General features: G+C 37.2%; 1 long non-coding RNA gene across 1 annotated transcript; it reads right to left on the bottom strand.

Moving 5' to 3' along the window:
* Positions 1-35: 35 nt before the first annotated feature.
* Positions 36-25,699, bottom strand: LOC127494790 (uncharacterized). The gene is made up of 3 exons (XR_007924971.1): positions 18,035-25,699; positions 11,227-11,289; positions 36-7,626 (listed from the first exon to the last, which is right to left on the bottom strand). It is a non-coding gene; the product is annotated as an uncharacterized LOC127494790 (long non-coding RNA).
* Positions 25,700-25,842: the final 143 nt, after the last annotated feature.

Raw genomic sequence — 25,842 nt, 5'->3', positions numbered from 1 at the left:
TTATTGTTGAAGTACCACACAACCAGGCATCAAACTTTCTTTCTTTTTTTTTTTTTTTTTTTTCTGAAAGTGAAAATTAAAATGAAATGGTTTAAAATTGAGAAAGCAAAATGCTTGGTTCTCAAAAAAAAAAAAAAATGTAAAGCTTTGAATGATTTTGTCTCAAGTGTTGAAACGGACATCATTTTGGAAATGATCTCAAGGTATTGCTGTATTCCAGGAAAGCAGTTCTTGTGGGGGTGAGGGGTAGTTCTAGGTGCTCGTGGTGTTTTCAATTTCCAGGATTTATATCTGTAAATATTAAAATGGCTTCAAATGGCAGGTGTGGAAATTGGTTAATGTGCTTTTTGACAAACCACAGAAACAACCACTTTAGTTCATTTTTCCTGAATCACATGCCAGCATTTTTAATATTCAACAGTGGATTATTCTTTTGTGATACTAATTAGTTTATATATATCTGTATATCAGCACTGCAGCAGCATTGTCAGACTTGTTTTTTTAGTCATCTCTAGGTGTTTCAAATCAAAGCATAGTCATAACTTGCTTGTTAGTAAAATGTGCTGAGAATAAGTCTAGACTCGAATGGGACACTTGAGGAAAAAGAATGGGGGGGGAAGGGGTGGAAGGGGTGGAGTTCAGATCAACACATGCACAAAACAGCTGCTGCTCATAGGGGGATTTTAGGCCCATAGAACAAACCTTTTCAACAAAAAGCATCAGTATGTGTAGTAAACAAAACTAAATGTGACTACCTTATATGACCAAGTATTAACTTTCTTTTGCAAATAACACTTTTTTTTGTATAGCTTTTAGTGTATTATTTAAAGCACATTATTTCAGTCATAAAGTATGAATGACTTGTTGCCCACTAAAGGCTCTGCTCAGGGCCACTCTTCCGTTTATGGAAGGAGTCCTGACAGACAGCGCGAGTCAAGCGTCACGTGACCACAAACCGTACTGCTGGAGCTGTAATGTAATCCACGCTACACTTAATCTCCCTCAATTCATGCGTTCCTCAGCACGCATAATGAAATCAATGTTTTAAAAAGTTTTTTTTTTTTTTGCTTAAAATATACCTAAAAGCATTTAGAAAATTAACATTAAGGGGGAGGGGTAAAACTAACCTACATTAAAGGTAAGAAATTATATATTTAAATTTGTCCAAACATTTTGCTGTTCTGTTGTCAGAATAAAATGTAAAAAGTAAAGAACAATGAATATTTAAATGTAACAACTTTATTGCACTAAATATTAGTGTTAATAGATTTTACACGTTATTTCACTTTGTGTGTGTATGTGAAATCAAAAATATCTTTCTGGAATATTTCCCTGGGGCACTGCCATCAGAAAAGCAATTAAAATGGCCATTAGAATGCAGTTAGGCCAAGAAAATCCTTTTATTGTTTTATTTAAAGTCATTGCTCATTTTTAACCATTATATTGCTGCATTAAATGCAGTGTTTGCAAAGCAAAGAATTTGTATTTTGTATTAAGCCTCGGATAACAACGCAAAATTCATAATTTCATCATCCAGTCATCATTTTAAAATATAAGATTCGGAGAAGAAATCTAAAAATAGGCTGTAAGCGTCAGAGGGTTTGAAATTGATGTCCGTGTGTCATGAGGTGAATTTACATCAGACTTAATCTCATCCAAGCAGCAGATTATCTCTCTGTGGACTATTGGATAAACCGGGAGTGGCCAGTCCATATACAGCATGATGACACACGCCTCCTGTAGGGCATCACTCTTTATCAATGAGAACTCTCCTAATAATAAACACTCCTGATCGAGGATGATGAATTTAATGTCTGATATCTTCCATTAATGACACATGGCAAATCAATAAAACATTCATTTTATTTATCCTGGATTATTGATTTAAGAAAAACGTTTCTCTCATTGTTTACTTTCATAAGGGACAAAATTCATCAAAACATTTAATATTTTACTCCACAAATTTATGATTTGGGCTCATACACCCAGTACAAAGTTCAGAATAATTTTTAATGTGCTGCTTATCCCATAAATGCTTCAGGCAACGTCATGACACATGCTAGTTCCTCCCTAGTCAAACACACGCGCCTCCTTGTGGAATTAATAAGACACTGCATTGGTTTCGCTGATCCTTTGATACACAGGCTGCTTCAGGAAAAGATCACATTTCTTCCTGTTTTTTGAACGTCAGCTGGTGGGCTGGGTTCAGTAATTGTATGCTTACTATGATGGGTAAATGAAAACCAATCCATTTGAAATAATATCAATGTCTTGTAACACAGAACTATCTGAGGGGATGCTATTGCAGGTCCCCCCTGCGCTTTCACTGTATATGTAATTAGAAGACTCGTGCTGTGGGAAAAGAAAGAATTCAGAATACCAGAGCAAACTGTAATGTCGTTATTTTAGCTACTTAAGTCTATACAGTTATTTAGTTATTCAGCACATACAAATTAAACATAAACATATATTTGGCAGACAAATATACTAATTTTATAACGAAGTAAGGAATAAGGTGTCCAAATATTTAATTAGCGTCTCATGAAGCTGTAATGAAAAGTACAAGGCACCTTTGCACATTCCGACACACCCAGCGCGGCACAGTTCTGGAAATGCCCCCCAGCATGTGGCGTCATTCATCGGCTCACACATTTCCGACACACCCTATCTTAAACTGGCATTTGCTTTGACGTTTCGCAACGCAAACTTAACACGCAGAGAGCAGTTACATTAATTCCATAAGAGGACAACGCTGAGTGAACGACTGAGTGATTGTGAATTATTCATGCTAAAGGATTAGCCACACCTCATACACAGTAGGCCTAGGCTATGAAAGGCCCACATAGTCTATAGGCTTCCTTAATGGCCTTAACTATCAAGTTTGTAAATTTTTAGTTCACTTTTCATGACTATGTTGTTAATCGGTGTCATTTTCATAACAACAGACAATTTAAATCCCAGAATATTCGCAGTGACTAGTGTGAGGATAGTTCACATAACAACTGGAGGGAGAGTAAATGATGACAGAATTAGCATTTTTGGGTGAACTATCCCTTTAATACGGTGTAAAAATAACTAAAATGGTTTATAGTGAAACCAGTTAAACAACACCTTGTAGAGCACTCATGTTTATTGTCAAATGTCTTTCGAGTGGGTGAGATGTATAGGCCTGTTTAAAAAAATGGACCAATTTCAAAACACTGCTTCAGGAAGCTTCGGAGCGTTATGAATCAGCGTATCGAATCATTATTCGGATCGCGTGTCAAACCGCCAAACTGCTGAAATCACGTGACTTTGGCGCTCCGAACTGCTGATTCGATACGCTGATTCATTATGCTCCGAAGCTTCCTGAAGCAGTTTTGAAATCGACCATCACTATATAAGTCGTTATTTTGTTTTTTTTGGCGCGCCAAAAATATTCTCGTTGCTTTATAATATTAATATTGAACCACTTTACTCACATGAACTGATTTAACTATGTTTTTAGTACATTAATGGATCTTGAGAGAGGAAATGTCATTGGTAGCTATGGAGGCCTCACTGAGCCATCGCATTTCAACAAAAACATCTTAATTTGTGTTCCGAAGATTAACGAAGGTCTTACGGGTGTAGAACGGCATGAGGGTGAGTAATTAATGACAGAATTTTCATTTTTGGGTGAACTAACCCTTTAAGTGTTTGGAATGTAACAGATAGAAGTTCATAGAGTTGATTCGTTCATGAAAATTCAGTTGAAAGAACATTTCAGTAACAATGCAATCTTTAAAAAACGTTTGATTAACAAAATGGAAACATTTTACGTTCTTGGAATGTTACTAATCACATTTGAGTGTTCAAGAGAGTAAAGAGGCATTTATTTGTCACAGAGTGTCGAGTTGCTGATAAAAATTAAGTTGAAAGAACATTGCAGGAACATTTTGCTAACCTTAAAATAACATTCTATTAACATTATGGAAACTTGAAATTTTACTTTCTTGGAATAGTCCAAATCAATGTTTCTAGGATGTTGAGTTGTTAAGGTTAGCATAACGTTTCTTGCAACAGTCTATTAGCAATATGGAAAGTAGAAATATTATTGGAATGTTGATTTGTTAAAATTAAAGGGATAGTTCACCCAAAAATTCTGCCATCGTTTTCTCACTCTCAAGTTGTTCCAAACCTGTATAAATTTCATTGTTCTGCTGTAGGCTACACAAAGAAAGATGTTTGGAAGAATGTTTGTAACCAAACAGATCTCGCCCCCTCATTGACTACCATAGTAGGAAAAAAAAAAAATACTATGGTAGTCAATGGGGGGTGAGATCTGCTTGGTTACAAACATTCTTCCAAATATCTTCCTTTATGTTCAGTAGAACAGAAATTTATACAGGTTTGGAGTAAATGACAAATTTTCATTTTTGGGTGAACTATCCCTTTAAGGTGAAAGAATGTTGCAGGAACATTATGAAAGTTAAGAAAACTGGACACGTTTTTTCAAGTTTCTACGTGTGAACAAATATTTGAATTGAATTGCCACTTAAACTATTGGCAGTTATTCCGTCACTAGATACACACAAGAAACGCCCTGGTCGTCTTACCAAACACACGGTGGACAGTATGGCAGATCACGGGAATTCTCACTCCAAATGGAATGGCAGTGTGTGGTCCTGGTTTAGCAGATGGCTAAAGACGTTTGGCCTTGGGAATGTTGGCATTTGCACGATAAAAATGAAGGGAAGAGGAAGAACACACCTTGGCATGCCAGGTGTGCCATGATCAGATGAATCACTTAGTGTGTGTCACATTTGCACACAATTACCAACCATACAAGTCTCTGCATTCTGTAGATCTGTTCCACTGCGTCATAAGTGCATGTCTGAGCCAGAACAGAGAGATTTGTGTAACATGTAGGTCAGAGTTTGTACTAGCATTATCAGCCAACTTTATTTAATCACAATTCTATGTGTTTTATACAAAAACAGGTCATTTAGAAGTAACTAAACTCATTAACCTGATTAAATGTTGATTAAATTCTAGTCTAAATCCTGTCCTAAACATCAGGTTTACTCTATACTTGCTGATCACAATAGTCATTTCTGAAACAGCATTTTATTATCCCTCTAATGCTCTAGACACGTGTACTAGCCATTTGAGACTTCATGACTCAGACTTTTTTTTGCTAAACTGCTATCAGTGAACAAAGGTGTGAAAAATCTTGCAAGTTACTCTTACCGTTTAAAATTTCCTTTAACCACAGCACAAACAGGCAGTGACTAGTCTGTGGAAAAAAACAGATTACTTTTCTCCTTCTCAAACTTGTCATGATCATGCTGCTTTAAGAGACTTGAGCAGCAAGTTTAAAAGTTTTTTACAGTTGTTCTTTTGTCACAAAACATATTCAACAAAAAATCACAAACATAAACAAGAAAACCATGCTGTACTGTAATTATGTATAACATTTTTAAATTCTTAACACACACACCCGAAGACAAGTGTGCTGCCTGGAAGCCACATGGTTATGATGTCGCTTTTTACCATCTTGTCTTCTGAAGCTGTCTTTGTATCAGCGTCTCTGCCAATGTGGATTCAGAGGCTCAGAATCAACAGAGCTGGATTCCACCAGGCAGCTGTTGAGCTGAACGTGACATGGTGCAACCCACCGCAGATCCTCATGCCTTTCCCTTCCCCCTCTTCAATTGTAAGCAAACCATCAACATTTTTACATCTGATGTCTCTGTGGAGACCTTGATAGTAGGAGTGAGTTGTTTTGAATGACAATCTCTTTTACTTTACAGTTTGTTGTTTACTATTATATTTTAAAAAAAGAAAGAAAGAAAGAAAGATAATTGCCTTAGGTCTTTGTCAGAGGGCCAAACGTGTGGATCTTTTCCTTCCACACAGTGTCACACTTTCATTGCTAGCATTGATGAACAGTGAACAGTATAAGAAATCTCACATAAATGTATGAGCATCTTCCGCCCACTTAATCCTCAATGACTCACTGCACATACATCGGTGTTGGAGCATCCGTATACAGGTTCTCACTGAAATCTGTGTGTGCAGATAGTATTATAATCAAATCTAAAAAATAGATAATATTAATGGTCTCCTATTTTCACATTTACATTTAAACTTAGATAGAGGGGTACCGTATATTTATAATATATAAAAGACTGTTATTATAACTGTATCCCACAGAAAATATGTAAATTGCTCCAGTCACACTTTGTAAAATGCATGTAATCCGAGCCACCACGTGTGGGCTGCGGTTTTCATTTGAACCGTCTCACAATGTGAACTTAGCTGCGCCCCCTTGTGGACATTATAGTTTGATGTTCTGTACATTTCAACTAATAGGTGGCGCTGTTTCTTCATATCACATGTTAAATTTAAGTGTATAAGGACTACAAAGCAGTATAAACACAATTGTTTAAACAGAAATTTATTAAAAAGGATTCAGTATCAACACAGATGAATAAACAATAGTTTTATTAAATCATATTGTAAAGGATAATATATCATAATATATATATATATATATATATATATATATATATATATATATAAAGGATATGTAATATATCTTTATCTTTAAAAAATGTCTTACATTTGCAATATACACACATTCAAAAGTTTGTGGTCAGTAATATATTTTTAAAGAAATTTATTCTTTTGCGGTCAGTAATTTAAAAAAAAAATCTTTTCATTAGCAAGAATGCATTAAAATAATCACAAAAGATTTTTTATTTCAAATAAATGCTGTTCTTTTGAACTTTCTATACTTAAAAAAAATGAGCTGCTGAAAATTCAGCTTTGCCACCACAGGAATAAATTACATTTTAGAATATATTCCAATATAAAACAGTTTTTTTTTTTTTTTTTTTTTTAATTGTAATAATATTTCACAATATTACTGTTTTTACTGTATTTTTGGTCAAATAAATACTGCCTTGCTAGCATAAGAAACTTTTTCAAACACACACACACACACACACACAAAATCTCAACGGCCCCAAACTTTTGAATGATAATGAATATATTTATATATTTACTAAATGTGGCAGTACATGCTAAATTAGCAATAATACAACTGTGATTATAGTAATACATGATAATATTAAAGAGGTACAGCTATCATTATCATTTGATATATTTAGTTGTCTAGCCCCACCCCCAAGAACAGTATTTCCAGGAATCCCCCTTGTGATTGCCCAAGGGATTCCTGGGAAAACTGGACCCCGGGGATGGGGAAATGATGGAAGACTTGCAACAACAGAAACAATAATGGTTAGGCAACTACTAATAATAAATGAACATTTTATTCAATAGAGATCTGTAATGTAAAATCAAGGTACCTTATGTTTATTGTATTAGCAGGCAGTGCCCTTCCTCCCGAGCTACAGTGCTTCATCTCAGACTCCCAGTTGACCAGAGATGCAGCACTGCACCTTGGGCCTGAGGACTGTAGCGGGAATGAATCATGCAGGACTCCTTTTGTGCTTGACGTCTTACCGTCTTTGATCAGTGTCCTCCTACGTCCTGTTGATTACATGGGAGTCTCATATTCATGACTCAGTCTCATATAAAGAACCAGAGGTTTGGATGAATTCCTCAGTCTGTCACTCAGCCAGCCGGTCTGACACACAGCTATGAAATTTAAAGATCAGGGGCAGAAGATGAATCCTCAATTACACATGAATAGATGCTATTTATTAGTATTTTATTCAGTATTTATTTAGTATGCTATTCAGTATTTAAAGGGTTAGTTCACCCAAAAAATTACATTTCTGTCATTAATTACTCATCCTAATGTCGTTCCAAACCCGTAAGTTCATCTTTGAAACACAAATTAAGAAATGTTTGATAAAATCCAAGGTTTTTTTTTTATCCCCAATAGAAAGAAACGTAATTACAGTCATTCAAGGTCCAGAAAAGTAAAGACATTGTTAAAATAGTCAACATGACTACAGTGGTTCAACCTTAATGTTATGTTTCTTCTCTTCCCTGTCAGTCTCCTACGCAGTTGACGCAGTGAACGCAGTTCAGCGCTGACGAACGCTGGCTCAGTATTGGCCGATGCTGTTCACGTGAGCACCACGACGCATGCATGTGATGCTGACGCAGGAGCGGGCCAATACTGAGCCGACGTTCGGACATAAACACGGAAGCGCTGAACTGCGTTCACTGCGTACAAGTCTGACAGGGTAGAGAAGAAATTGTTGAATAAAGTCGTTATTTTTGTTCTGTTTTTGCGCACAAAAAGTATTCTCGTCGCTTCATAACATTAAGGTTGAACCACTGCAGTCACATGGACTATTTTAACGATGTCTTTAATCCCTTTCTGGACCCTGAATGACGATAATTACTTTGCTTTCTATGGGGGATAAAAAAAAAAACTCTCGGATTTCATCAAAAATATCTTAATTTGTGTTCCGAAGATGAAACAAGGTCTTACAGGTTTGGAACGACACAAGGGTGAGTAATTAATGACAGAAATTTCCTTTTTGGGTGAACTAACTCTTAGAAAAAAAAAATCCCGAAATGAATACACTGTAAAAAAAAAAAAAAAAGACAAACAAAGATTCTTGGAGTTCGTTTTACAAGAAAGTACTGTTTCAGATTTTCTACTTTGAAATTTCACATTCAATTCAATGCAGTTTCTTTGTAATTGTTTGTGAAATTTAGCAGCAATTTCTGACTGAAAATTGTTTATACACAAAACTTTTCTCGGTGTGTGATGGATGCATTAGTTAGGCCCGTTGCTTTTAAAATTGATGGATGTGTGTGGGGTAAGTGTTGTGGGTGTACAGGAAATGGCTTTGACCTACATGCCCTGATCTCCCTACAAACATCTCAGCTCCTTTTCCTTCCTAGTTCTCTCACACTTCTATTCTAGCCTTGATCCGCTCACTTTGCTTTGGAATGCCACCCAGGATAACGGAAAACCTTTACTTAGTGATTCAGACACAAATAAGCTTGCCAGCCTGACAGCGGGATATTTAGCATGAGCTCTTGCCTCTGAAAGTGGCCGTCGCCCAAGAAAAACCTTGGAGCTGCAGGACTCCAATCCGCTGAATAAACAACTGCACGCTCGCTCCGACTTCTAGCACTGCTCTGCCCCCAGCGGTACGGCACAGATCTGTGGTTACAGAACAGGATGTTTATTACTGCTGTGGACATCTGTACTCAAGTTCAAAGGCAACATCAATGCAGTCGTCTGCCGTAGTGCCCCTGAGTCACTCGGCTCAGTGTACCGCAGAATTCAAGGCCACGCCCCTTTATACACAACCACTTCCTCTGTCTCAATCAGACCAGTCCGCAGGGAAGCCGGGTTCAAGAGGACGTCCTTTCTCATCTTATAAAATCCCACCCGAGTAGACATGAGAAGCTTACTGAGGTGGCTAAACAGGCTGATTTAACACATACTTGAACTTTGTGAAAAGGCAGGAAGTCTGAAAAGGTTCATAAACCTGTCAGAAATGTGAGCCAATATGAGTTTTATCTTCTCAGAGCAGAAGATACGTTTATAAGCAGACGACATGTTTTGAATATTTTTAAAAGAGTCTGCCTTCCCAGTCATATGATAACACCACACTGGCATCAGCATAGCAGAAAATCCTCGCTCCAGTGCTGTGAGCTTTCTGAATGCTGTCTGATGCTGTGGTGTGTGGAAACCACAACATGCTACTGTATAGCACCCAAAGCTGAGCTCATTCTCACAGACAGGCAACTCTCTATATTTTGTGGATCATTTTCACTTCTCCAACCAGGAAGCGGGTACGATTATGCAGGATCATTCGCTCACTCCGACACAGCTCTCTAATGGTTTTCCCATCAGTGCTGTGGTTAATGGAGAGAGATGAGGGCAGCAGGCATTAACACACAGATATGCAGCCTATCCACAAGGTACTGTTCACAGTTTACAGTACAATTCTTTGGAAAAGGACTCAAGGGCTCAGTTGACAAGCACGTCTGGCTCCACTTTGTTGCTGTTTATAGACTGAAATGAAGCACGTTGACCTAATTCTGAGTACAACAAAGGAAAAACCTCCACTTAGTCCTCCTTTCAAGTATATTCTAAGGAAGCCTGTTTCCACCTCAGAGTCCAGATTAATTGTGAGGTGAATTTAAAGAAAATAAGAAATATTCACATTGTGATATTTCAAGTAACAACTGATATAGTCACAAGTGCAAGATTTCAAGTCAGTCTTAAAGGGTTACCCAAAAATGAAATTTCTGTCATGAAGTACTCACCCTCGTATTGTTCCAAACCTGCAAGACCTTCGTTCATCTTCGGAACACAAATATTTTTGATGAAATCTGAGAGGATTTTCATTTCAGGATTTTTTTCCCCTAAGAGTTGGTTAACCCAAAAAAGAAATTTCTAACATTAATTACTCACCCTTGTGTCGTTCCAAACCTGTAAGACCTTGTTTCATCTTCGGAACACAAATTAAGATATTTTTGATGAAATCTGAGAGGTTTTTTTTTATCCCCCATAGAAAGCAACGAAATTACCACAGTCAAGGTCCAGAGAAGTAGTAAAGACATCGTTAAAATAGTCAATGTGACTACAGTGGTTCAACCTTAATGTTATGAAGTGACAAAAATACTTTTTGTGCACAAAAACAAAAAAATAATGACTATATCCAACAATTTTGTAGTCACGTTGACTATTTTAACGATGTCTTTACTACTTCTCTGGACCTTAAATGTGGTAATTTCGTTGCTTTCTGTGGGAGATTAAAAACCTCTCAGATATCATCAAAAATATCTTCATTTGTGTTCCGAAGATGAACGAAGGTCTTACGGGTGTGGAACGACATGAGGGTGAATAATTAATGACAGAAATTTCATTTTTGGGTAACCCTTTAAGATATTAAGTCACAATTGTGAGATATAAAAAAATTACATTCTGAGATATAATCACATTTGCAAGATATAAAGTAAAAACACCCCAAATGTGAAATATCTCATAATTATGTGATATAAAATTTACATTCTGAGATATATAGTCACAATTGTGAGATTTAAAGTCACAAATGTGTGATAGTGTCTCATTTATGAGATATGAAATTTACTTTTTTAGATGTAGTCACACTGTGAAATAAATTGTTAGATTTAAAATCACATTGTGAGATAGAAAGTTGCAATTACCTTTATTATTATTATTATTATTTTACTCTGAGGCGGAAACAGGTTTCCATAACATTTAAAAAATGGATATGGAAGGGAATATGTTCTTACCTGAAGCTTGTTGTGTGTCAACTGTCCATGTTGAGCCTATGTAGAGTTTCTCCCCTGCAGACTCTGTAATGAGAGATAAAGATGGGCTTTCATAAACAGCAATTGCAGCACATGTCAGGCTCCATCATTCCAGTGTCATGTGCAACAACTCTGAAGAATAGCTCGGTCGTGAGGTACAAATATCAGTGATTTTCCACACATTTCTCAGTTGACTATGTGTGAAAAGACCTTATCAACAATTTTCCTTGTAGGGTTTCAGAATGCCCCAGGCAGCTTTGATAAGGAGGCTAAGAATCCCAACAAATCCCTCTTAATTTAATTTGTGGAGTATTAAATTAAAAAGCAGGAAGGCTCCTCCAAAAAACGGGGGAAAAAGGAGAAACAACATGAAAATTCCTAAGCCTTTTTTTTTTTTGAGTCTTTTCCAACAAGTTAGAGCTTTAGGTTGTCTCGTATCCCCCTTCTGGAATCTCCCTCAGCCCATATAAGGAATTCTGAAGGGATTTTATTTTGGGATAATGGAAAATGTAGCTGTGCTTTCGATAAACATTCACTCTTTCAGCCTCTTACGGCCCGTGATTGTGGAAGCAGATAGTTAGATAGTTTGTCACTGCTCCACGCGCCCTCCCCTCCCCTCCCCCCGTCGCTCTCCGCCGCACTGCCTGCATACATTCCCTTTTCTAGTCACAGTCAGCGGGAGCCTGACGTAAAAGGCAAAAGGGAGCTGAAGGTGTAGAAGAAACCAGGAAACTTAGCGACCACCACTTTGAGAAAAATCTGCTCAAGTATGTATAGCCCAGGCCTTGAGTCTTATATTTGACATGCTGACTGACAGAATTGTGAATATCCTTTCTGTGAGAAAGCCGGATGTGTCAGTTATTATTCCATGTGAGGAAAACTCAACAATCACATCCTGCTCCCAGGCTCTACACTTATGAGGAGATACTGATACTGAACTACTGCCTAATAAGTGAGCCCCAATAATAAACATTACATCCTGTTGGCTAAACCCTAGTTCCCAGGCTCTGTCCTACTTGGAAGGCAAGAGTTAAATTTGTCTCACAATGGGAATAGACTGCCTATGTGTATTAAAATTTCTGTCTCTTCATGTCCTATTTTTTTGTAAAGATAATTTCTCAAAATCTGTGTATGTTAATGGTTATTTCAAGCGTGACGTACAAAGAATGTCTCAGATTTCTTGGCATGTTTTGTTGTATGAGAAGTGCCACTAAGGCAGTTTGGCTGTATGCTGAGCTGAACCTCGCACACCTCCACAAATACCAGATGGCCTTAATTTTCTATGAGCATTGACACACACACACACACACACACACACACACACACACACACACACACATACTTGAATATGTGGTTTACAGGCGTAATGGTTTTTATACTGTACAAATTGTATATTCTATCCCCCTACACTAACCCTACCCCTAAAGCTACCCATCACAGAAAACTTTTGCCATTTTGTGAATTCAAAAAACAAACAAAAACAAAACACTGTTTAGTATGTTTTTTTAGCCATTTGGTTTATGAGGACACAGAAAGTTTCCTCATAAACCATGTTTCTGTTGTAATACCCATGTCATTATACACGTTTGTGTCCTCATAAACCATGTATACAACACACACACAACTCTTAAACCTACCCATCACAGAAAACTTTCTGCATTTTTACAATGACAAAGACCATCATTTAGTGTGATTTATGAGCTGTTTTCCTCATGGGGAACAAAAAATGTCCCCACACAGTTTCTGGTATTGCCATCCTTGTAGGGACATTTTGTCCCCATAACATAAGAAATACCTGAACCTCTCTCCCTCCCTCTCTCTCTCTCTCTCTCTCTCTCTCTCTCTCTCACACACACACACACTCAGGTTTTACTAAACTTATGGGGACCATTTGGTCAATGTAATATAAACCTGTACACACACACACACACACACACACACACACAGTCTGGTCGTTTAGGAGGAAGTCTACAGTCCTGATCTGAAGATTGCCTAAGTGTTACCAGCTTTATATGCTTTGCAGCATGCCAGCTGCTTTCTTTGTGTGTGTGTGTGTGTGTGCAGTGGTTCAAGAAATAAACCATTCGTGAGACAATCAAAAACAAACAGGAAATGTGGAAAGACTTTGATTTTATGTTAAAGTCCAGTTTGAAACTCACTTATTCAGAGTGTGTACACATTTTTAGCTTAAAAAATAGCTTAAAAAAATAAAACTAAATGTCAGAATATATTCTTGTTAACTGAAATTAAAAATAAATAAATAAAATAATTGTATAAACTGAAATTAAAAGTAATTTGTGCATGTCTCCAAAAGTAACTCAAATAAAAATAAATAACTTTCTGGTTTCAGTTTCTAATTCTGTGTATATTATACATTTTGAATCTTTAAAACCTGCACTGATTAAACATGAAATTTTGAAAAATTATCAATATTTTATTATGAATAAATAAATAAATAAATGGATGCTAATGATCAATCAGAATCAAATTTAGGGGGCTTAGTTATCTTAGCAGCTATAAAAAAATATAAACTAAAACAGAAAATTATAAATATAATACATATTACGTTAAACAATTGATTTCATATTAAATAAACAAAAACCTAAAACTTAAAAAACTAAGCTAACCAAAATTAGAAGTTAATAATAAAATATAACAGAAAATAAATTCAAACATGTACTCTTCTCATGAAATGACACACATGTCAGGGTTACTACACTGTGAAACCATCAGTGAGAGCAGAGTGAATCATGGAGCTGATGGAAATGGCATGTGATCTGTGTAAACGTGTGTATGTGATCAGGAGAGAGAGGGAGGGACACGGTGAAAGAGCGAAAGAGAGAGTTATTACAGTGACAGTCCAGACTGGTGCCAAAGCGCTCACCTCCACAGAAGAGGCAGATGCCGTGTTTACACAGACACAGACTCTGGCTTGATAATGGAGAGCGCAAGCATGCCTAAACATTGCCTTTTAAGGTTCCCTCTCATTTCTCCCCATCTCCTTAAATCATCACGACAGGAAACGTGAAGGAGGGGAGAGAGGAGGGAGGGAGGGCAACCGCCTGTTACCTCTCTCTGCTCTGTCTAGCTCTAGAAGCTAATCTCCCTTCTGAAGCTCAGGCTTATGCGCGAACTACAAACACAAATATTCATCCATTCCAATAAAGGTTGAACTTAATAGTCGTTATCTACGTTTAGATATATATCGGGAAATCATAGAATTCGTGAGGATGCATTGTTAGTGCACACCTTGTAACGTTTTACTGAGAATGAGGTTTAGTGTAATTGGAACAATACTATGGGGCTTGTGATCTTCTGCTCGACACTTGCACTGTGACTCTGTCCATAAGGTCATTCAGTAGAAGTCCATACAACCCCTCTTCGCGCAATGACTGCTGTGCTCAGAAAACATTCAAAAAGTCCTGTTAAAATTATGGTAAAAACTTACAGCTGTGGATATGTTGACAACATTTGATAACGACTCAAATTATGAAGGAAAGGACTATTTCAACACCTGAAGGGTAGCTCACACAACATTAAAATAATGCAATAAATATGAACTAAACAGCATAAAATGTAACAAACAACCTAATGCGCATAACTGATCAAATAAATAAGGAGAAACATAAATATTTAATTAAAATCCAATGTGATGTGTAATATAGGGCCTTTTGGGGATGTCTGTTTTTTACTGTAAATAATAAGGTGTCTACTAAAAAAAAATGAAAATTTGTATAGTATTTTACAGTAGAACTACACGGTAAATGTAATATTTTTAACATATATGATAGGGTAATTTACAGTTAACCTACTAACCAATTAAAATTACACTTTTGAATTCTTTTTTCTGTTTAAATTACAAACATATCAAAGCCAGGTTTCTCAAAACTGGTTCTACGTGGTGCCATTTAGTCTGGCAAAAAGAAGAAAGCTAGAGAGGCTGATTTATGCATTGTTTTGTGTTTGTGACAATAAAACTGCTTGAACAAGCATGTTACTTTTTGGGTCAGTGTTATGCCTGATGCCTAAGGACAAACTTTCTTTGCTAAGATATGCCATTCTCATATGCCACATATTTCTTCAACAGATCTGACAAGGGTAAAATGAAGAGAAAACATTTGCATTTGACAAGAGATAGGAGATCTTTAACATTTCTCAGGTACATCTAAACATCATTAAAACCAACATCCCCTTTTACAAGGCAAATGCCCAGCAGGAGCGCTTTATGGCCCAAAAAGGAACTGACAAACCCCTAAAGCATTCCTTAAACACAAGTAATTGGAATGTGGAGTGTTGTGGAGAGTATGTGGAAAAACACACCCAGACAGGACAGCGTCTCTATCAGCACCTTAGAGCTTTAACCGGGGGTGCGCTAGTCCCTAAAAATCTCATGTTAGTTTTTAGGGGGCCTGAGGCTGTGTGGACCCTTATGAGTGGGTGGACACGAGCTTTGGGCAGTCCCTAGTGAGCACCTAACCCCCCTTCTTTCCCTTCCCACTGTTCATGTGAAAGTGACCCTGGGAACTGGGGTCCCCAGGGGCTCGGGGAGGGGAGCAAGTGATGCGGGGGACAGGCCAAAGCACCAAGGCCACCACAGGGTCATGTGAAAGCACTCTGCTCCGATGGCTGCCAGACTTTTGACTCCTCAGAAAATAAATAATGCACTTCCTTTCCCTCCCTCACTGTCTCCAACTCAATAACCCCTCCATCCCTCTATCTAATCTGTCCATCTGTCCATCAACACACATATGTTCATCTATCCAGCAAGACTTACTGTATAATGACAGATTAGAGTATAAGACTTTGAGATTTACTAGATTTTGTGACTCTGGACTCAGGACTCTGGTAACAATTAGGTGAATAAATGTGCATACAAAGCTAATAATGTTTCACAACTAATATGGGATGTTCACTCTAAAAAATGCTGGGTTGTTTCAACCCCTGTTTGGGTCAAATATGGACAAACACAAACGTTGGGTTTAAAATGTAATTAAAAAATTTAAACCGACGGTTGGGTTTGTCCATATTTGACCCAAACATGGGTTGACACAACCCAGTGTTGGTGCTCAGATAATTATATTTTTTATTGTACTGTATTAATTTATATTATATATTATGCATATTTTATATTATGTACAAATAATACAATACAATGTATTATATTTTTTAAATACAACAAAATATTTAACTATTTATAGTAGCACAAAATTGAATAAATGAGCACCAACAATATGTCATTCTGTATATAATTGAATTGAGTATATATATATAGTGTGTTGTTTCATATTACCGAAGCTGGATTATTTAATACTGAAATATGCAGCACACTATTGTGTATGTATATAAATATATTATACACACACACAATAAAATGCTGCATATGTCAATATTAAAGAATTCAGCTTTGACAATACAATATGAAACATCAGATGAACATCTTTGGTTGTCTAGCTAATAGTTGGCTAATAGAGTTAATGGTTTTAAATCACACAAGAACTGTAAACATTGCAACAAATACAAGTGTTTATGCTAAATGCAGCCAGATTGAGTGTGCTCAAAGTCTTTCATCCAAAGCATAAAAGTTCAGGATGTATATGTGCCATAATTGTTCTTTGGAAGTTCTTGATGCAAACTTTCTGTCTATCTGCGATGTTCAGGTGGTGGATTAACATGTCTTTTACTTTATATGGGCATGTTAAGATTCAACTCGAATGTGTTGGAATGTGTGTGTGCGTGTGAAAGACACAGAGTGCGTTTCAGTAGGTCACCAGAGTGGCATCCCTGGACTAGAAAAGTTAAATGCTGACCCAAGCCTACCAACAGCTGGCCACATCTGCTGGCTCTCCTCCTCCTCCCCCCTGCATCTGATATTTGCAACAAGGTCTTTCCAGAAACAAAGAATGGGCGGAATGGAAGAAAGAGTGTGGGGGATGGAGGTCTGCCCCTTATTTCTCTTGCTCTAACAATTTCATTAGACACTGCTGCTGAGATATTTAGTAAACTTCCTAATGTGCTTATTGACAGGAGATACTGCACATGGTGGAAAGTCTAATAGCTTAGTCAGATGTTGTTTTCAAAAAGCAGTAGATTTAAGTTGGTTTTCTGAAAATGTATGCAAGAGTTGCTCAATAATGCATGTGAAAATTTGTAAAATATATGGTGATTGAATAACAAATGAGAGATGTTTTGATTACAGTTTCCCATTTATATCAATTTATCATCTGATTTCGCAGAATTCAAGTTCAAAGTCAAGTTCAAAGGCCAGTTACACAGCAGCCGGATCACATTCCCCGCTGAGGTTTTCGGGACTGTGCTCTGTGAGGTCATTTCACATTTCTCCCCACTATCCCCAGGTGAACTCTCCTGTTACGCTCTCTAGCACACTCTCAACCTGCAGCATGCAAGCACAAAGCCAGTCATCTGCAATTCATCAATGCTGTTTGAAAACATAAAACCGGGTTCTCATAAGTACTTCCACCCTGTCTTAATCAGAGGACTTTGATTGAGCTTTGATTCTTAAGTGCACTCCTACAAGAAAGCCACATTTTGCGATTGTTTCCTGGCACCCTAATCGCTCTCAATACCTGAAGGGGACACGCTCACTGTATCAGCGGAGTGTTTTTAACCAGCTGGATCAGCTCAGTGTCACACTGCTCTCAATGACAGCTCGACATGCCTGGTATGTATCAGTATCTCAGAACCAACATGAGCAATGACTAACCAACAAATTAATGTATATTTACCTGCACGAACCCAGTCGGATGGTTAGAATAAGTTGAGATAGACTTACCGCAGTCTGTGTCTTGAAGAAGGAGGATCGTTTGCACTGGTCCTGGCCACTTTGGTTGGGTGGGAGGTTGCTGGGTATTTGGTGTCGGGATGGATAGAGATGCAGAGAGGGGGTCCCTGCTCTGTTCCTATGGATGCCGTGCGCTCCACCATCTGAAGTGTGTTCCCGGCGCGAGGCTCCTTTTTGAAGCATGGCCGGTTTGGGGAGCAAAGACTTTTCTATTACCTTATATGAGGCAAGGGGCTGGTCCACCATCAGAGCGGCACATCAGGGAAAGCCTCTCGAGCTGCTTGATTGGCTGGTGTAAGAGCCCCCGTGACCCCGAGCTGTGACCCGCGATGTGCGAGGATGAGAATGGATGGGGAGGGAGGGCTCAGGCTAGGGGGCCGGGCCCGCCGTCTCAGCCTAAGGAAGGCACGTTTGACAATTTTCATATTTCTTCTAAATTTGGAGATTTCTGCCCGTGCTAGAGTCTTGGCCGGCCTCTCTGAGAGTCCATGTGGAAACCATTAACAACAGAGGGCTCCTTGCCATTCCTGCCTGGGAACACACGGGCTCTGCACAGACACAGTTATTTAAAATAATTAACTTCCTCTCAAAAGCACTGCGCTTCCCCATATGGGAAAGCATTTGCTTACAGAATGCTGGGAATCATATACAAGTCACAGGGAGAAAAGAGTTAGAGAGGGGGGCGAGAAAAAAGGGAGAAAGAGGTTTGTTTATTTTCTTGAAAGAAGCAGATTTACAGTTGGGTTAAAAAAACTGGGTCTCCACATGAAGACGTTCCATGTTGGTGGCTGTTTTATTCGGTCTAACCAAATAAAATGTCACAAAAGATTTGGATAAATCAGAATATATATATATATATATATATATATATATATAAAATCTAAACATTATATCACAATGTACAAGAGACCAGGGCAAGTTGTCACACCTGTTACTCCACGGATTATTCCCATACAAAGTGAATTATTAGCACATATCCCAATGTCTTGGCTACAAAAACACTATTGGACATTTCCACGGTTTTTGCTTAGGAAAAAAAGTTCATTTAACTTTTAATGCACCAATAACTGAACATGTAATATACCATTGGGGTTTTATTATTTTCACTTTTTTTTTAAATCACATATAATGGTTTGAAACCAAACCACTACTAGAGCAACACATATACAAACTACTGAGATGTAACATTTGTGACAACTTTCTCGTGTGACGACTAGCCTTGGGCTCTCCTATACATTTGAAAAAATATTTAAATAAAGCCCACAGAGTGTTTTTGCTTTCATGACACAAAGATTAATGGGAGTGAAATGGTCATCTTCATGATGATGGACATTGTGTGTAACAGGCCTTGAGAAATCTGTTATCTAATAATATAATATGGCTCTGGAGATCATCATTACACTGACCACTGGCAACACAAACAGTTCCCTAATGAAATCACACACCCACATGGATAAACTGTAATCTGTGTGTTAATGATTAATCTATTAGCGTTTAGAACAGTGTTTTTTTTTTTCTGCGGAGGTCTTCAGATGGTCAGATTTGATATTTTTCAAGTGTGTTTTTGTATTTATTTAATTGTAATGTAATACTCAACATGTTGTCTTACATATGCTGACCTTTTTCTAATTGTGAGAATGTATATATTTAAGTAGCAGACCTTCACAAACCAGACATTCATTCACACCACGTCTCGGCATAAATGGACCAAGACATCTGCCTGAGAGGAGAGATAAGAGTGATTATAAAGGAAAGCAAGACAAAGCCTTGACCTTGTGTCGTGCTCTCTGCCAGATGAATTTTCCTCCTGGACACATCGAGCCATGAAGGTCAAAGAGGCAGATTGGATATGGCTAAAGAGAGAGCAAGGGGGTGGTGAGATCTGTCTGTGAAACGTCCATCAGGGTTAGATCCCCTTTTCGCCCTCGTTCATAAAGGAGCCTGCAGAGACTAATGTTTGGAGCGGCTGTCTCCTCCAGACCCATGCTCTGGAAAGACTAAATTTAGACAAGAGTGGGGGGACTGAAGTGGAGAAGCGTGACAACACGGTGTCGATGTGAGCCATTGTTCGCGGAGCCCTTCATTAGCTTCAGCGAGTGGCAGAAGAGGTCGCCCCCTAGCTCTTGCTGAGAAGTCTTAAAAAGGCAATGTTTGGGGAAGATTCTCTGTTTACATCTGGAGAAACGGGGGCTTTTAAAAACAGCAGCCAACTAGTGCCTCGTGGCTTGGCAGCCTTGAGCGCTAATGGCCCGGCTGATGAGCTCTTTTTCTCCAAATAGAGAGTGTCATACAAGTGGAGCGTAGCACTGTTATTTCCCTTCTTGCTAGATTTCTTTATTTTATGATATTTGAATAATGACTGGGTGCAAATATGGGTATTGCAAAAGGAAAGCTGTTTTTAATTGCAAAAATAACATGTTGTAAACAAAACAGAAAGAAACTTTAACTTTTTTTTGGTTCAATTTACTTTTTTTTTCAATAGCTTTATTATTTATGCTCAAAAAAAAAAAAAAAATACAAAAGTGCATTTAAAAATATTAAATCTGGTCATCTGAAAACATTAGAAAAACAAAATGATGAGTGAAGAAAGGTGTTGCAGAGAAGAAAGAGATTTGTATCATACATTGTTTTTTGGAGTATTTAGTTTTTTTGTACATGCCTCATTTTTAACTCCATACCTCTCTCTATATACGTTAGAAATTTTGAGATAGGTTTTTGTTTTGAAGCTGTTTTCTGCCACAGACTTTGACCCCAAACAGAACAGAACAGAACAACGTGTTTAGCTCTAGTGATAGATGACTCGTTGAGACTCGTACACAGCTCAAATATACAAAGATGAATACAATCTGCAAGACTGTTTACATTAATGTGTATTTTTGGGGGGGCTCTTGCTTGGGTTAACAAACTGTGACGGACTGATTCTGAACTTTTAAGAATAAACAATACAGGTAACATCTTGAAACAATTGCAAAAACTGGAAATTCTGAGACTAATTTTACAGTCCATTTCCATGAAAAATATGTACTGGTGTTTTCAATTAGTGGACCTTGCTAAGGCAAGAGGTTTATTCTGTAGAACTTTAGCGTAATTCATTCCGAACCGTTTGTCATACATAAATAATGTTCGGACATGAGTGATCTGAAAATGTTTGCTTGGTGGGCAAAAAATACCATAAAAAAAAAAAAAAAAAAAAAAATATATATATATATATATATGTATGTATATATTTGTATATATATGTATATAAGAATACCTTTATTCATCAAGAATGCATGAAATTGATAAAAAAATGACAGTAAATACATTTATAATGTCATAAAAGATTTTTTATTTTTTATTTCAAATACTCTTCTTTGGAACTCTCATCATGGTTTCCACAAAAAATATTGAGCGGCACAACTGTTTTCAATACTGATAATAAGAACTGTTTCTTGAGCACCAAATCAGCATATTAGAATAATTTCTGAAGGATCATGTGACTGAAGACTGGAGTAATGATGCTCAAAATGCAGCTTTGTCATCACAGGAATAAATTACATTTAAAAATGTATCACTGTTTTACTGCAGTTTTGATCAAATTAATGCAATTTTTTAAACTTATTTCAAAAACATAAAGCTTACTTATCTCTAAAACTCCCAAGACTAACTTTAAAAGAAGGGACCTGAACTATATTTATGGAGAATGTACATATCATAGAGAGACAGACTTTTTTTTGAGTTAGGCCAGTAAGCAACCACCTAGCAACACTTTAGCAGCTAAATATCAATGTGCTAGTATTGTAGCACAGGCTAATAGATACATTTCTGTGGCAAGCAACTCCATTTTGTTTGTTAAAAAGCATCCTTTTATTAGAAAGGATGGCAAAGAGCCCACTGCAAACATAAAAATTTTCAGCTGGGTCAGATGAACCACTCTACAGAGGATACAGCAGGTCATTGGCTCAAAATAGATAAAGAGGACAAGTCTCGATATCATAATATGTACATTTATTTTTGTATCCTCTGATGCTTGCATGGCGATTTATGAAAGCTAGTCCATTAGCAGTGACCCAGAAATCACAAAAGGGCATTGAACATCACAAGCAAATAAAATTTCAAATCTACTCTTCCATTTGCCAGTACTTAACAGGAAAGTTACTTACTATGACTAGCTCATGGATATTACTATTACACTTCCTCTAGTCAAGCTAAATGTTATAAATACATGTTTATCAATTAAAGTACTATCCCCGGCACTGTCCTCTGAATGACCTCTCTGTACTGCAGGAATAACTTGCAGTAGATCATCGTTCCTTGGCCATACTGAGAAGACAGACATTGGATTATCTCTACACACTCAAGATTCATTTGCTTTACCTTTACATGCCCTGAAGGAAGAGAGCCAGCCAAGGTGTCTAATTTAACTGGCCTGTCACATCTGGTTGTACTTATGTCCACCAGAGCAGGTTCAGCACATCCTTTAGCACGTAGCCAGGGAGGTAAATGACAAAAGCCATGCGCGCACACATGGCAGGATGTATCAGCAAAGGGAGAACAATAGATTCCCAGTGTCTGACAGCTGGAGCTGTGCTCTATGTTTGATGGAGACCAGTGGGGTGTTCTCATTCTTTACATGTAGTCCTACAGCACTGTTTACACTACATCTGATACCAAAGGTTCTTACGGGTTTCTAAGTACAGTGGATTCAAAAGACCACTTGTGAAAATATCTTTATTTTCACTGAAGCAGAAGATTAAGTAATCTTACCTGCTGTAAAATGGGTTTACATAGCCATTCTTACTTATTTGATTAGAGACCAAGAAATATATATATTTATATATATCCCCAAACATATTTTTTTCAAGGAAGAAGTTTAAAGCACATTATGAAATTGAAATTTTGTTCATAATCAGTTCTCAGGGATTAGAAGTCAAATCGTTTCACTATACTTCAATGTGTGTGTGTTGAGCTATGTAAAACAGGCACCAAACATAACATTGAGTATTTTTTCATTTTACGTCAATACTTTTATTTTAAATGATTAAATATTCTAAAACGTTCTGTGTATTTCCTAATTTGAATAAAAATGACAGAATTTAAATGTGGCCTGTCTTTTATCCCACGGTACATTTATTAACAGCCTTTGTTTACAGAAAGACTAGCTTAGCTATACTTCCTTTTTATAACTGCAAACGCTCTGAAGATGATAAAGCTTTCAGCTTGGAGTTTTTTTTTCTTTATAAGGCTTTGACTCTTAACATTTCACCATGGTGCATTAACCTCCAAGATGTTTTTCCTCCCTTTGAGAATGCATTACGTCACCAACCACTTGCATCTTTTGCCCTTAACTGAGGAAGGAGGAGGAATGTGAGGGGTTGGAAAACAAATAATGCTAAGAAAAACTCTGTGAAGTTTAATTAGTTGGAATGGGACTTAAGATGGAAACGTCCATTAGGAAATTAGTCTCAGTGAGACCAGCTGCAAGCCTACAACCTGACTATACTGATTTATGCAATCAATCCATGCAAAGATAATCAATGACTTTCTTGTCCGAAGTAGCCTGTTTTGTGAGGATTATTTTCCTAACAAGATATAATAGAGTGTATGGAATAGAGTAAGTGGCTCTGGAGTGCCTCAAAGGGACAAAATGATGTTTACATGAACTGTGAACATTAACAGGAGACAAAAGAAAATTTGCAATTCCAGACATTAGATTTACTAAGATAAAAAAAAAAAAAAAATGTAAAAAAATGTAAATGGTGCAATTTAAAACTATTGGCTTTTTATAGTTTTCACTTTTCAGTCACGTGACTGCCGCAGAGGCCTGGTGAACAAAACTGCCATAGCGCTGCAGCACAACCCTATCAATTTTCCATCTCAAAAACAAAAATAAGTGATTAAGATACAAGTTTTGGGCACTTGTGATATACATACAGCACATGCTGCAGTGTTTCAATTACTAAAAACAGCGGAACATTCTAAAACGCTTAACATGAAAAACACTATACTAAAACATTGATATTAAAAGATAAAATTCAGTTTTGATGCCTACTATATACAGGCGAGCAGATGAGACCAGAAAATGAACGCAACGCTTTTTCTTTATAATGATTTTTGATGGAAAAATTGCTTAACGAGAAACTGTGTGTTTTTATATTCTGGGTTCATCTGCTTGCCTAGTATGCATCATCAATAAGGTGCATAACGAATTTGGTCTTTTTTACTATCACCGTCTTACTACGTTATTTAGCACTTATTATAAACCTGGTAAAAAAACGACTGGCGGGCATCAGAGGAAAGCCTTGTTTTGCCCACCAGGTGGGTGTTCCTATACAGGTGTGATGTCACGTAAAAAAACTTATATTTTTGAATAAACACAAAGATTCTTTATATATGAAAATGTTTAATGAGGAGCATATTGCAATTGTTTTAACTGCTTTTCTTTGACATTATATTTATGCATTTTTCAGGATTATGGATCTGGTTCTATAGAGTGCAACAGTGTCCGCCCACTTTTTTAGTGGCCTTTGTTTGCTACTTTTTCCATTCATTTTTCCCTTAGAGATTTTAAAATGACTTTGTTAAAGAGTTATAAGCTATGAACTAAACCAACCAGCTACGAGGCCAATAACAATACTACAAACTCTGATTTGAAGCAAAAATTATTTGAAAATCTGAAAAAAATTAAAAGGTACAAGACTGTGTATACTTTAATAGCTTAATAGCTTTAATGAGGAAAAGAACTACAACTTCTTTTGAATGACAATTGAAATTAAAGATATACATATTTACACACAAGTGGTCACGATTCTCTGACTGATGGAGATTTCTTTGCGGTATCATGGGTAATGTAGGTTTTCACCAGGAATTCTGCTGTTTAACAATTATTTTATTATAAAACAATATGTTGAAAATATGCAGGCCGATGGCTTTAACAAAAGCATATTCCAATAACAACCTCATAGCTCACGGCAGGTTGATCTTCAAAGATTTATAAGTTGTTAAAAATCAACACCCCTATGAAAAAAATCAGTGAGATTCTTACTTTTGGAAGCCTACCTTATCAAAAACAGAAACTTCAGATAAATTAGACTGCAGTGCACTTCAAGAAGAAACATCAACACCAACCACACACTTGTGTTTACTTCCTCACATGCATGTTTGGCTCAGGACAGCCGAAACTGATTAACAAATGTCCTAAAAGAAAAAAGTCTTCCACCACTGAGATTGATTTCTCTTGGTGAAACTGGCTGGATTTCATTCAGAAAGGTTTGGCCAGCCCTTTCAGACAGGAACCGAGTACAGCTCTAACCACAAATCTCTCCTCTTCCTGCTTATACAGTGTTAAGCGACAAATGACCTGAAACATTAAACACCTTCATGGTGTCAGTGACACATTATAAACAATGTGACAAGACTAAATCCAGAATGGGTCATATACAACAGCAAAGCGTGTAGACAAGCGCCTCTCTCTTGCCTTGTGGGTTATTGAACGTAGCCCCGTGTCTGAGCATGGAAATGGATTTTTCACACACACACACACACACACACACACACACACACACACACACACACACACACACACACACGCGTCTGTTGGCATGTGCACTGTTACACAACACTCTAAAAAATGGTGGGTTGTTTCAACTTATGGTTGGGTCAAACATGGACAAACCCAACCGTTGGTTTAAATTTTTTTTAATTGCATTTTTAAACCCAACGGTTGGGTTTGTCCATATTTTACCCAAAAATGGGTTGAAAACCCAGCATTTTTTTTTAGAGTGAATAACCGAAGACTAATTAAGAAAATGACTGTAATT

Source organism: Ctenopharyngodon idella, chromosome 14 (assembly GCF_019924925.1).
Source record: "Ctenopharyngodon idella isolate HZGC_01 chromosome 14, HZGC01, whole genome shotgun sequence".
Taxonomy (NCBI): Eukaryota; Metazoa; Chordata; class Actinopteri; order Cypriniformes; family Xenocyprididae; genus Ctenopharyngodon; species Ctenopharyngodon idella.
The sequence above is the reverse complement of the archived record's forward strand: the minus strand, read 5'-3'. Positions and strand labels throughout refer to the sequence as shown.